Here is a 13,748-nt window from a genome sequence, read left to right as displayed (position 1 = left end):
GGAAAGCTGCCTGGCAGAGAAGGACCTGGGAGTATTGGTCGATAGTCGGCTGAATATGAGCCAGCAGTGTGCTCAGGTGGCCAAGAAGGCCAACAGCATCCTGGCTTGCATAAGAAGCAGTGTGGCCAGCAGGGCTAGGGAAGTGATTGTCCCCCTGTGCTCAGCTCTGCTGAGGCCGCACCTCGAGTACTGTGTTCAGTTTTGGGCCCCTTGCTACAAGAAGGACATGGAGGTGCTCGAGAGAGTCCAGAGAAGGGCGACGAAGCTGGTGAGGGGTCTGGAGAACAAGTCTTACGAGGAGCAGCTGAGGGAGCTGGGATTGTTCAGCCTGGAGAAGAGGAGGCTCAGGGGCGACCTTATTGCACTCTACAGGTACCTTAAAGGAGGCTGTAGCGAGGTGGGGGTTGGTCTGTTCTCCCACGTGCCTGGTGACAGGATGAGGAGGAATGGGCAAAAGTTGCGCCAGGAGAGGTTTAGGTTGGATATTAGGAAAAACTTCTTTACTGAAAGGCTTGTTAGGCATTGGAATAGGCTGCCCAGGGAAGTGGTTGAGTCACCATCCCTGGAGGTCTTTAAGAGACGTTTAGATGTAGAGCTTAGTGATATGGTTTAGTGGACGACTTGTTAGTGTTAGGTCAGAGGTTGGACTCGGTGATCTTAGAGGTATCTTCCAACCCAGATGATTCTGTGATTCCGTGAGCCAGGGGTTGATCCCTGTCGGTCTCTTCCATCTCAGGGTATTCTATGATCTGCATCTATTCTTGTTTACAGTGGGCAAGTTGCTGCAAGGGCATTCCTTCACAGCAGTAATTCAGACCAACAAGTCAGTTTTAAATGTTTAAACACACATTCTGCGCTTTGCTTAAACAGTGTAAAGCGCACAATTTGTGATGGGAAACCACAGACTTTCATGACATAAGCACTGTGTCCAAAGGTCACTGGCAGGGAACGCATAAAACAGACTTTATTTTTCCCCTACCAACTGTATCTAGGCTACTTCAGAATGCAAAAGTCCTGGTATTTTAGTGCTGGACACTATGTATTTAAGCTAAATTTGCATCTTTTTTTCTTTTTTCCCCTCACTGACGGACTAAGCCTGACAAAAATGCTACCAACGATTCCATGCAAGCTACTTCCTTTCCTTTTTTTTTTTCCCTGATGTTTTACTTTTCTGCACTTTCAAATCCGTCTCATGTCCACCAGAACTGGTTGTAACACAACCACATGAAGAGTTGCATCAGTATGTATGAGGTTGTAGAAAACTGTAAGGTAAAGGCAGGAGCAAATGACTTCTCAAATTTATTTATTTATTTTAACAAGGAAAAACATATGAAGCTACACACTCCTGATTGCACTTTAAATTTAAGCTTCTGCCTGACTAACTTGACATTAAATATCCATCTCTGGAACACAAACAGCGGGACAGTCACCCATAGGAGGAACTTGCAGTTTGTTCCACTGATGGACAAAAAAAGGATGATTAGATACTTTTTCCGTTAAAAAATGGTTTGGGGTTTCTTAACCGATTTATCTTGGCAGGACAAGTAGTCTGTAGTGGGTATACTGTCTTTACTTTAAAAAAACACTTTTTTCTTTTCCTCATTTCCACAGAAAATCATATGAAGGATAAAAAAAAACCTTTTGCCTTTTTATCTAAGAAATGGCTATGGCCTAAACCAATAAGTGAGCTTAAAATTAGTGCTTCTAATGTGACCACTGAGGCATTTCAGACTTAATTACATCTGAAGCAGACTTAACCACCCATTTCTATCCAGTTTCACACAAACAATAATAGCCCTTCTAGCCGCATGGCAACACTACAGTTAACTACATCCTAGAGGAGCTGGAAAAGAAAAAAAGGCAGGGGGGAAAAAAAAAAACAAAAAACACCAGACTCTAGCGTTTTCTGTCCAGGCTCCCTGATCGCTCTGGCAGCTCGCCCTGCTGCAATAAGGATGAGAACCATTCCTCTGGGGTCAGTGCTGCCCTGCACCAGATACCTGAAGCAGGTAATACTCCCCTTCCTCACGCAGCTTCCCACTTCAGCTCTTTTTGGCTTACATGTAACAGAAGTCGGAGATGCGAAGAGAACATTCCTGAGGCTGTATGTACACGTGCTTAGGATAACCCTTATTAGTCTTCTACTTAAACAGTATTTTTACTTTAAAAATCTGTGCAGATTTTACTGCGAGGACCAAAAAACCACACTACCCCAAGGCAAAAATGGTGTTGTTAAAGTTAGTGCACTGCTATAAATGCAAACGACTGACACCTATTAATGAGAAGTATAAATGGTGAAGTTAGTGTCCCCACAGAAATCTCACCCCTGGACCTCCTGTTAGAGGCCAGCCACAGCAACGTGGAAGTATTTCTGTGGTGTGGCTGCACCGCTCCAGGGATGCTGCTCTGGGACAGGGAACAAATCCTGTTCCTGCCTCCATCAGTTTCATCTTTCTTTGAGTGCATCAGTGAATGAGAGAGAGAAAAAATACTTTTTACACAGTTAGATCCTGTAATCAGCAGGGCTATAAGCAGACTTACTCGTTAGCCAAATAGCCAAGATACTCTGCAGACTCAAAGCCTTTGTGGTAGGAGAAAATTCCAGGACTTTCTTTGCGTGGTAGGTGGTACAATTCAGGATGCCCTTGCCTTGCTACTCAGCACTAAGATACTCTCACACAGGCAGATAATTACCTCTCATTTTACAAATGATCTCCACTGCATAACGTTCAAAGCACACAACTCCCAGCCACCTTCCCACTAGTATGTCTTCCAGACCGGCTCTGGCAGCAGCATGGAGCAACGAGCCGCCCTGTTTGCTCCAGGATTGCAGAAAGTTCACTAAAAGCCACATATTTATTTTCTGCCTTGTAGATACTGCTTTTTTGTTTGTTTGTTTTTCTTGGATTAAGCAGGCTGAATTACAGATTTCCAATCTGATCTGTTTCTTCACTGCCTGCTTTAACATAAAGAACAGGACTTCACAGTGGATGCTGAGCTGAGGAACCATCCTCTCAGGTCTCTGGCACTGGAGGAAAGAAACTGGCAAAATATGGTGCAGCTGTTCCTTCTTGCCTGCCAGGTAAGAGTTGCTAGAGATCTTGGTTCACTAAACAAGTGATTAGTGGATTTACCACCTAAAAATAAAACCAAAATATCCTGCAGGAACATGTTGCTGTGCAGACGGATCTGAAATTGCTCCAAAACGAAGCCTGTGCACGCTGAACTGAACACACCCACAGGGCTGGAGCTCTCGCCCAGTCGCAAGGTGCCGGAGCAAAGGGTTGCAGGTTTACAAGGTGGATGCAGCTGCAGAGCTAACCCCCGGTGCAAGTTATCTTTACAAAGGCCCAGCTCAGAGTTGTAGGAGCATGTCCCAGCCTTCTGGTTTCAGGCTTTTATTTAATGCTGAAATTAGAGGAAAAAAACAAACAAAACAAAACAACAACAACAAACTCAACACACAACACTCAGTAACTGACCTAACTACTCCAGCCTGAGCTGAATCTCCAACACCAATGGAGGCAGCATGTTTTGTTTGTACTGCAATATCTGAAAATTGCCTATTTGGAGAACAAACCCTATTTTAATTCTCAGGGTTGAGAAATCCCGTGGTTTTCATTTCTATTGTTTCCTTAATCTACAAGTAATTAAGAGAAACGACTGCTCCATGTAAATGACAATAGTAAGTGCCAACACTGACATGCCCTTGGCAGAAACAAATTGTCTGTATGTCTGCTTCTCAATTTCCTGCCCCCCTACAAGGTTCTCTTTGGAGAGTAGGTAGAGCCTACTGAACTCTGAAAGACACATGCCTCTGCTCTGGTTGGATAGAAGAATTAACTTCTTACAAGATATCCAGCAGTGTTTTTGTGCTAAGGAAGGTTTGCATGTAAATTTGCTCAATACACTTTGAATGAAATACTGCCCCATTAAAATAAATAAAATATCCATTTCTCCATTTCTTCCATCAAGGAGCTTGAAATAACAGATTTTGTTCATCCAGTGCCCCCTAAAATTTGTTGATTTAGATACTTCATGTGCAACCAAACCATGAGTTGTGTCTGAAACTCACCTACAGCGCCCTTCAGGCACAGCAGCTCTCTCTGGGGGTAACGCACTGCCTGGCATTATCAGCAAGTAGCCTGAGCAGGAAAGAAAAGAGAAACAATCCTAAAGGTATGAATGCTTCTCAGCTACTGCTCCCATGAGGCTCTGCAGAAGAGTAGCTGAGCTGATTAGGGATCGTTAGGGATGAGCTGATCATTTTGGGTCAACATTAATATTTTTCTGAATTTTGCCAGTTACAGAGGAGACTTCTGGGGACAGGTAGCTGCTTTTTAATCAATTCTTTTTGACAGCTGAAGTAACATTCCAGACCATCCTCATCCAGGCCATCTGAGCAGTCAATCTCAGTTTGTCCTATTGCTTTTGTCAAAATACTCATTTACTCATCAAAACTTGCTATTCTAAGCAATAGTACTACCTGGAAAAGCTTCCTCTTATCCAATAGAGACTCATCAGGTATTATATATAATCTCTCTTACCACTGGAAACATGATACATTCATCAGTAAAGGATTTGTTCTGGGTTCAGTTCTTGACTCTTCCGCAGACATTGCGTACAATTTTGAGCAAGCAGCATGTGATTTCCCCATCTTTAATACAGAAACGATGACAGCGGACTCCCTGCTGCAGGCCACCACTGCAGACTGTAAGCTCTTTGTAACAGGGATTGCCTCTTAGTTCATGTCTGTGCAGCACCTAGCGTAGCACCAGTTCAGCTTCAGGGTGAGATGCAGCGGTAGGAAATGAGAATTTCTTGAATCAGCTTCTAGTCATCCAGCTCAGACTCAGTAAGGAATTAAGAAAGTACACAGCATTAAGTGTTTCAGGGCTTGAATTACATATGAATAAGGTCTGTCCAGCAATTACAGCTTCCAGAATTAATGGAACATTAGCAACCAGATGAAGAAATCCTGCCTACACACAGGGGTGCAAGCTAGCAGCAGGCTGTGGCGACTTGTTTGGTTTCTTGAAAGTACTAAAATCAACCAAGTAACATCCCTCAGTTATATGCGCTTCATTCACTCAGGATAGTGTTAAAATTATTATTCTAAGCAACGCATAAGAAGTGAGTCTTGGTTAAGTCTCATTGCCAGTAGTGCCTTACAGGACCTGGTCTGATGGCTGTTCCTGTTTCCTTCATTCAGGAATATCTGAAAACAACTCCACAAGGAATTCTCTATTTCCTTCTGTCCTGGTTTCAGGTAGGACAGAGTTAATTTTCCTCCTAGTAGCTGGCAGGGTGCTATGTTTTGGATTAGGATGAGAAGAGCGCTGATAACATGCTGATGTTTTAATTGTTGCAGAGCAATGCTTACACCAAGCCAAGGACTTTTCAGCTTCTCGCTCTGTCCTGCCAGCGAGCAGGCTGGGGGTGCAGCAGGAGCTGGGAGGGGACAGACCCAGGACAGCTGACCCAAACTGGCCAAAGGGGTATTCCATACCATCTGACGTCATGCTGAACAATATATAGGGGTGGCTAGCCGGGGTGGGGGGGCCGGCTGCTCGGGGATAGGCTGGGCATCGGTCAACGGGTGGTGAGCAATTGCATTGTGCATCACTTTGTACACATTATTACTATTATTATTATTATTATTATTGTTATTATTTTCCCTGTCTTAATAAACTGTCCTTATCTCAACTCACAGGCTTCACTTTCCCGTTTCTCTCCCCCATCCCGGAGAGGGAGGGGGGAGGGTGAGCGAACGGCTGTGTGGTGTTTGGCTGCCAGCCGGGCTAAACCACAACACCTTCTGAATCTATACTTTCTCATCCCATTGCAGTTGTTCCCAGCATTTTACTGAGCAATCTTTTTCTAAAGGACAAGACTCTATGTGAAAAATTGTACAGCAACCAAGCTATCCACGAGCTTTGACAGCTATTCAGAGCAGACTGTCCAACTGGGGTTGTTCAGAGTTACTCCTATAAGCAGCTGGATCTTGTATTTGAACTGTGTTGTGAGTACTTACGCTCAAGCTCGGGGGATGCATGGGTGCTGTATTTTCAGTACTATTACTGATCAGGCTCAAGCAGTTGAATATCTCTTTGCGCTTACCAGTCCACACTTTCCTCTTTAGCCCTATTAGAGGGAAGTTTATCACATCCCCAGCTCAGAGACAGCAAAAGGGAATGGCTGAGAGCTGCTCAGCTACACCAAGCCTGCCACATTATTTCAAAACACCTTTCCAGGCAGTTTCAGCTCAGACATTGTCTGCTACAGAGGCAGATGAAGAATGTTCACATGTTCCTTTCTATGACTCCCTTTTTGTACTGTAACATCTTCAGCTGTGCCATTTTACAATTTCTTTGCAAAATAGTTGTGTGACTAATGCATGAGGTTTTAGCAGAGACTGCCTATGCAACATGCTGCTATGCTTGAATTTATTGACGCAAATTTTTTCACAGTATCTTGTTGTTACTAAGAATTCCTTTTTATTTCTGAAATTTCATATTTCTTTCAGCCTATCTACAAACACTCTTAGAAACCACTGTTAGCATTTTAAGCCTGACTTATGCAGTTGGTTTGACTTCTTAGAAGATAAATAATTTCCTTACTATCATTACTATGAAGCAGAAAGGATCAAAAAGATTCTAGGAATAATGGTTATGAAAAAAAGAAAAAAGTTAAAAAGAAGCCAGGCTTCTTTTCAAACTTCAAAATTGTTATCACAAATGAATCAGATTGAGCAATATTGAACCGTTGGAAATTATCGCCAAAACTTCAGTCAAACACTGTAGGAAGATTTTTTTCCCCTGACATTTTGAAGTTGTTCAGATGATTCAGAGCTGTGGCACAAATGAAGAAACACAAGTTTTATTGTGGTGACTTGAAAGTTACATCATTCACCAGGAACTAAATTACCTGCTGCATGTGCCATGACTGGAATGGTAATGTATTAGCATTCCTTTTGTGACAAAAAAAAAATCTGCAGAGATTAACGCTTAGCATCAACGTCAAAGCACTTTGCAAACACAAACTAAAATCCATGATTGCCCTGTTAACACTTAAGTTTGATATCAATGTATTTGTAAAAACTGAACTAAGGAGACGACAGGCTGAGTGACCTATCCAAAGCCCTGTTTAGCTAAAGCAAAGGTGAAGCCTGCTGAAGCCAGGATAACACATACACCATGCACTTCGAGAGAAAATCTAAATGCAGCTATAGAAAGTCAGCTCTGATTTCCTACAGCAGTTCTGATTTTCTTCTCTGAAACAATGAAAAAAATCAGAGGAAGCCTAGCTCCAAGCCTGTGGTTCAAAGACATCTGTGGTTTTAGAGAATTCAACAAGTTTCCCTACTCCACAAAACATTTAATACAAGGATTTGTTCACAAAGAAGCTTGCTAGACTTATTTTTACCAAATTTTAGCCAAGCAAGACTATTTCCCTTCAAATCATTTTGGCAGCTATGTAAGAATTACAAGTTATCTAGCAGACAGTGGTTGCAAACAACGCTTTCACAGGAAAAGCCTTAAAGCTGATAAACTGTGATAAGCAAATTCGGGTGAACTGCACGATGGAGAAGCAGTAAAGCAAAACTACTCAAGTTGTTCCCAGGAACTCTGGAATTAAGTTACACCCTCTCACATCAACAACTGAGTTTGCATAGGATAATATGCACATGGTGTAGAAAGAGTATGACTTAAGTGCAAGTATGGCTGTGGGCAGCTAAATCTGATTTTCTTACAGATGACATTTTTTTTTATAGTGTCCGTGGAATAACTGATATCCTGAATAGCAGTCAAGGTATACACGTAAAATGCAATATACTGATGTTTTTCTCTTCAACTGCCTTGTCAAATTATTTTGGTTCTTTGTATAACTTAGAAGTCTTTTCTTTGAAAGCTTTACATCTTTACCTTTAATACCAGAAGCAAGACTGACATAGAGCTAAACAAAAGGTTTCAACATTCTTACTGGAGAGAAGCCAAAATTAAATAGCAAAGTCTGTGACCATTCAGACAAAGCAAAGGGAATTTGTTTTGAGCTTATGGCATGCTATTATAAAAAATGCACAGACTGGAGGAAAGGGTTCTGCCTGAGAGATGCTGTCAGTTCTGAATATTCAGAAGGTACAAGCATGTGAGCATTGTTACGTGGCTTTCTCATTAAAAATTCTGAAGTGAAGGAAACAATCCAGTAGTTCCCAGCTTTTCTCTTAAAATATACACTTTTTGAACTCTCATCTGCTAGAAATGCATATAAAATCTTCTGAGTTGGTTATGCACAAAATAAGACCCCCAAAACACTAACTTCAATATTTTTTAGCTTTTTTTTTCTTTTTTTTTTTTTTAACCAAAATTATCCATCAAGTATTCAACATTTTTGGTGTAAATTCTTGAGTCATCCCAAAACAATTAAGGGGCTCTTAACATGTATCACTGTCACCAATGAACGCTTAAGAGTCATTTATGTTTTAGGCAAAGTATCTCCACTTTGCAGTCTTTAGGAAAAGTGCAGTCTGGAGATGGCCAGAGCTGCCAGGAGGCAGGAACAGAACAACCACAGAGGTCAGCTTCTTGGGGCAACACTTGCCTCTTTACGCCTTTGTCTTGCGAGCACTGAGTGAGACTCTCATCTCTCAGGTTACCCCCATCTAAAAATTCCCATTTTGCTTGCTGGGACCTTTTTGAGAAACAAGAATAAGGGTAGGAAAAGGCAGAGGTCATTTCACACTTGGCAACGTCTTGTTTTCCATGCCCAGCTTCTAACTAAGAGAGATAGAAGCAAGCTGGTTGTCCTGCCTTTAGCCAACCCTCTGACCTCAGGTGTTCTCATCCTTACCAACAGTCGGCCACAACAACCTCATGCAGCACTACAGGCTTGGGGCAGAGAGGCTGGAAAGCTGTGCAGAGGAAAAGGATCTCAGGGTGCTGATTGATGCTCACCTGAACATGAGCCAGCAGTGTGCCCAGGTGGCCAAGAAGGCCAACGGCATCCTGGCATGTATCAGGAATAGTGTAGCCAGCAGGACCAGGGAGGTGATCATCCCCCTGTGCTCTGCTCTGGTGAGGCCGCACCTTAAGTGCTGTGTTCAGTTTTGGGCCCTTCACTACAAGAAGGACATCGAGGCCCTGGAACATGTCCAGAGAAGGGCTACGAAGCTGGTGAAGGGCCTGGAGCACAAGTCCTGTGAGGAGCAGCTGAGGGAACTGGGGATGTTTAGCCTGGAGAAGAGGAGGCTCAGGGGAGACCTTATTGCTCTCTACAGCTACCTGAAAGGGAGGTGTGGGGAGCTGGGGGTCGGCCTCTTCTTGCAGGTAACTAGCGATAGGACTAGAAGGAATGGCCTCAAGTTGTGCCAGGGGAGGTTCAGGTTGGATGAGGAGACATTTCTCCTCAGAAAGAGCAGTCAGGCATTGGGGCGGGTTGCCCAGAGAAGTGTTGGCATCACAGTCCCTGGGGGTGTTCAAGGAAAGGTTAGACATTGTGCTTATGGACATGGTTCAGTGGGTGACATTGGTAGTAGGGGGACGGTTGGACCAGAGGATCTTGAAGGTCTCCTCTAACCTTAATGATTCTATTCTATTCTACTGGGGAGGAACGTGTTAAGTTAACAATTAGAAAGTAAATCTCACATTTGAAGAAAACCACACCGTATCAGATTGATTTCATTTAACTTTAGACTATCAGACTGAAATCACAAGGTGTGCATGGGAAGTACACCCAAATCATAACATGTCCCACATGGTATTCATGTAGATTAGCAGATGCAACAAATTGATAACAAATTCCAGAAATTGTTAGATGATTACTGGCCAAATAGATCTTTTTAAAATGCTTTGCTTTCAGTTATTTTTCTTTTGTTCAATCTACACGTAGGTATCAATAGATAAAAATGAATTAAAACTAAAATCTAGCTATTGTACTACTTAAAAATCCCTCCCCTGAATAAGGCATTCAAGTTCATTTTAAACTACATGTGATTGCTTTGATGCTTTGTAAACTCTGACAAGGGCCAGAGACCAAGCTGCAGAGCGCTGCAGCAGCACCGGGCCCTGCTCACCCACCTAACCCTCCTTTCCACTCCACCTGAGCAGAGAGAGCTGCTGACTGAAACAGCTGCTTGGTTTTCAGAAAAACTCCACTGGTTTTCTGAAGTGATTGATATCATCAAGAACTTTGAGGCTCTCCAGCACTCTTCTCTGTGAAGACCTGGGCAGGTTAGGGAAGGACAGCAGCTGCTTTATCTGATCCTAAGCCTCCCCTTAGGGCTAGAAACCAAATCTGAAACATTCTGGTGGCAGATCCACACAATTTTGAATCTGTTTTTTAGTCTTTTCATTGATGTTTTCGTTCTTACTCATTCCCAACCTCCCCTCACCAGAACAACCACTTGTTTGACTTCTCCTGTCTCACAATGGCTGCAGACACAAAGCCACAGCTAACCTGCCCCACCAACCAGCATGCCGGCCACGGGCACCTGAACAACAGCTACCTACACTGGTGTTGCTGCTCCAGTAGTCCCCAGAAAAAGAGGAGAAAGACCTTCAATAGAAACCAATAGAAAAAGAAAAACACCAAACCATTTTATGTGCTGAACCAGCAGAGAGTCACAACACTGCTAGACTCTAACAGACCAGAGACAGAAGCAGCACTGCAAAGAAGTCCTCTAAGAAATAATCACAGGGAATTTTCTGTTCAAGGATCAACTGCATTAGTGATTTATTTATTTATTTTTACAACCCTTGAGCAAAAAAACACGCATGTGCTTCATAGATGTTTCCAAAAATTGTCGAAGTTCTCACCCTAACCACAATTCCCCAATTAGTATCCATCAGTAAGGGGTATCTACTAAGATGCTACCCTCCGAACAAGGATATATTCCTTACCACCTCCAGCTTGTGGCAGAGGGATTAGGATATTTATTCACTTTTAGCAACCCTAAATTTAGTATTTACCTTCAGGATATTATCTTAAATGAAGAAAAACTATACAAACCCAGTCCATTTACTAGGGCCCTGAAAAGAGGGGAAAATTTAGTGTCATTTCCATGTATTAAAAAATAAAAATACCTTACTCTTACAGAATGAAGTATGTTGGCCTAAAAAAGTAGCTCTTCCTGAACTGCATGATTTAAAATTGTGACAGAAAGTCCCTGCTATGGTTTATATGAGAAACTTTTAAATAGAAATGAAACAAGAATATTCTCTCTTTTTTTTTTTTTTTTTTAACCAGCCTTCATGAAAGGATTTCCCTCTTGGGTTTTAAAGCCTTAAACAAAAATTAAGCTTTCTTTCCAAAACCTAAAAAAACCTATGTAAAAGCAAGGAGGATGAGGACAATAGGAAATTTAAGGAATCCCCTTAAAAAAGTTATATGAGATGAGCTTAAAGAGGCTGATATAGAAGTCTCCATTATTTCCACTTTGACCATTTCCACAGAATTCTCCATTATTTCCACTTTGACCTCAGAGAAAACTTTCCCTCTGCTTCCTGGCCTGTGAGCTATTATGGGAAGGTCAGCTATTGAAACTGAAACACTGAATGCTAGCCACCGAAACACCACCGAATGTATTCACTGTCACATAAGTCAAAAAGCAAATCTGATCTCCATAATTCACCGCTCCTACCCGCTACTCAGCCTGTCCAACTCATGCTGTCTCCCTGCTGAGGAATTCACCTCCAAAGCTGGTTGTTTGGTACATGCTGCTGACTAGAATTTCCCATGCAGGTTATTACTCATCTCAGCCCGATGTGTGACAAAAACTGCAAGAGGAGTGACAAAACTTGCAAGAGGAACTCTGTTTTACTGAGTGTGTAAAACCTGTTGCAGTGAAAACCGCATACAGTTGCATTCCTCCTACACCTGGCCTACAACAAGATGCAAAATAGTCAAAGGAGCACTAACGAGATATGCAGTCTTGCCAGTTCTTGTGATTTTTCTTATGAGTCTTTTAATTATGAAAACTTTCTTAAAATCTGGTGGTAGTTGCACACTCACCTGCAAGCAACTCATCTCTGAACTATCAGAATTTGACAAATACCTGTTACCACCCAATGAGATAACTTTGGCTTCTTCCTTCCCCTGCTCAGCAACATGCAATTTTGTATATCTCATCTAATAGCCTTAATTAGTAAATTAACAATATTATAGTCTTATCTAATTAGTAGTCTAGCAGGATGCGTCAGCAGTAGAGCCTGTGGGTGCGTGCAAGCGTGTTATATACACACAAGCAACAGCCACGAGCAAGTCCTGGTTACTGCATGGTCCGCTGGCTTCTTTACTGCTTTTGTTCGAGAGAGGGCACAGGGAAGTGATTTCCCTCAATGTCAGGGGCTGGGCAGGGTTTTGCTATTCAGGCCAGGAGAGGTGTGTGCATGTGCATAATTATCATTACACCCAGGATTTCTTAGGAAAAGTGCCTACTTCTGTCCGCTGTAGGCCCTGCCCGTCTTTGCTGCCTTCAAGTTCTTCTCTCCAAGACATCAGTTGGCTTTCTGCCTCTCCCCCTCAGCAGCTCCTTTTTCTCCTTCCGGCAGCTCTGGCTGTTGAGGCAGAGCAAGCTCTGACCACCTCCAGCGATGAGCAGTGGCCAGCTGCCTCCTTGACTCACTCGACCTTCACCACGCAGTTCCAATATGCAGCTGGAACCGAGGAGCAAGCTGGCACAGCTGCGGCACCCACCACTCCATAACCCCCTCTGGTGACTGCCACCAGATCCCCGTGCCACTTCCCAGCCCTTTAGGAGCAGGGCAAAGTCAACCGATTCAAAGTGCTACTGCAACAAATCCAGCTGTGAGGAGAGCCTGGGGGGAGGCTGCTGATAGGACATTCCCTCAGGTAGCTCCGGTTTCAGTTAACTTCTTGATTTGGTGATTTGGTTTGTTCCATTACTTCACCTTCACATAGCAGTCTCCCCAAGGCAGTCATGCTTACAAGCCCATTTAAGTCATTGACAACAGCAATATCATTGAAGTGAAGAGCAAAATGTTTCCAGGGAGTGAGTGACCCATTTTGGAAGAGCACATTTCATAGCGGCAGAGGTAGGACGCCTTGGGAAACACGCTGCTATTAACAACCATATTAAAATAAACCTCTCTGAATTTTGTAACAGTTGATTTAATAAGTTTTTTGGCAAGAGGCTGGAATACATTATCATTCCTTGCTCCTGTGCCAATTGCATTAACTCCTACACCCAGCTTTGCTCAGACAATTGGGTCACTACAACCGCCCTTAGTACCCACTTCATGTAAGTTTTCAGCATAACTTCAAGTTTTAGACAGTTTTCTAAAACAGCTTCTCAGCAACGTAAAACTGCTTAAAATAAATGATCCAAAAACGAGTGCAAATTTACACAAAGTTGTCTTCATCCAATTAACCTAAAGTCAAAATTTATTTCTGCAGTAAAGTAGTATCTTCCCATCCTGCATCACAATGTTTATTGCACACTGCAGCTGAGAAAAAATGATGTGCAACTAGGAAACAGATCCTGAGCATTCATCTGTCCTGATCACTCATCCGGACAGGCTAAATAAAATTAAACTGTGGCATGTGTGAAATATAAACCCTTATTTGGGGGCAAGATAGTGAGGATGGAATGATGAGATCAGTGTTTTCTGTTCCACAAGCTCAACATTACCCAACTTTGTAGAACAAATCTCCGAGGACAGGCAAAAGCTTTCATCATATTTAAAAAAAAATCTCAATCTTAAGCCTGAATAATAAGGCACTTGGCAATC

General features: G+C 42.7%; 1 long non-coding RNA gene across 1 annotated transcript; it reads right to left on the bottom strand.

The window, feature by feature from the left end:
* Positions 1–1,444: 1,444 nt before the first annotated feature.
* On the bottom strand, positions 1,445–5,229 carry LOC118249219 (uncharacterized). Its single transcript, XR_004778990.1, has 3 exons — positions 4,548–5,229; positions 4,076–4,145; positions 1,445–3,408 (listed from the first exon to the last, which is right to left on the bottom strand). It is a non-coding gene; the product is annotated as an uncharacterized LOC118249219 (long non-coding RNA).
* Between the last annotated feature and the right edge of the window lie 8,519 nt (positions 5,230–13,748).

The sequence above is a fragment of the Cygnus atratus genome, chromosome 15, assembly GCF_013377495.2.
Source record: "Cygnus atratus isolate AKBS03 ecotype Queensland, Australia chromosome 15, CAtr_DNAZoo_HiC_assembly, whole genome shotgun sequence".
Lineage (NCBI taxonomy): Eukaryota > Metazoa > Chordata > Aves > Anseriformes > Anatidae > Cygnus > Cygnus atratus.
This window is presented reverse-complemented; position numbering and strand designations above follow the sequence as displayed.